The following is a 991-nucleotide window of genomic DNA, read 5'->3' as shown; positions in this document are numbered from 1 at the left end:
CTGCCCTGCTCCCAGCTCCGGCAGCCCTGGGAGCAACCCCATGCACCAGCCATGCCTCAGTTTCCCCATTCGTTACCTTTGCCCACCAGCCAGCCAGCCCTGCCAACCCCAAGGGCTCCCTCCCACCGAGCCCATCACCCAGGGCTTCGTTAAATCTCCTGGTGCTCCACGGCACAATGATCCCACCTGGAAACTGAAGATGTGGCCAAGATGCGGCTCCGTTCGGTGGCCGCAGCTGTTTTCTCGTGTCTGCAGGAGCCGCCGTCCCCGGGTGACACCATCTCCCAGACGGTCCCCAGCCGTCCAAGGCACCGGGGCAGGATCATCCCCACAGTGTGGGAACTGGGGTAGGGAGAGCTGGGACAGCGTCACCACCCGGGACCTCCAGCGGGAGTTAAGGGACAGCCGGACCCTTTAAACCCACCAGTGAACACGGGCACAGACACCAGCTGGTCACCAGTGCCAGGCAAGATGGCAGCTGGTGCCATGGTGCCACGATGCCACGGTGCCGGCTGGGGCCGGCTGCCAGGATCCGGCCGTGCACACCCAGGCTTTGCCGCCAAAGCCGCCAAACTCCCGCGTAGTGCGGGGCGCACACACTCTTGCACAACCTCGGCCAACAGCTCCTTTTATTTTTAGGCTCTTGCGACACGGCTTCCCCGCAGCCCACCCAAAACACCGCCGAGTCACCGGATGGGCCGTGGGATCTGAAACACCCTGCCCTGCTCCCAGCTCCGGCAGCTCTCGGAGCAACCCCATGCACCAGCCATGCCTCAGTTTCCCCATTCGTTACCTTTGCCCACCAGCCAGCCAGCCCTGCCAACCCCAAGGGCTCCCTCCCACCGAGCCCATCACCCAGGGCTTCGTTAAATCTCCTGGTGCTCCACGGCACAATGATCCCACCTGGAAACTGAAGATGTGGCCAAGATGCGGCTCCGTTCGGTGGCCGCAGCTGCCGCGTGTCTGCAGGAGCCGCCGTCCCCGGGGGACA

This window comes from Egretta garzetta, unplaced genomic scaffold (genome assembly GCF_000687185.1).
Source record: "Egretta garzetta isolate BGI_Z169 unplaced genomic scaffold, ASM68718v1 scaffold101, whole genome shotgun sequence".
NCBI classification, from domain to species: Eukaryota; Metazoa; Chordata; class Aves; order Pelecaniformes; family Ardeidae; genus Egretta; species Egretta garzetta.
Note: the sequence above shows the minus strand (reverse complement) of the source record.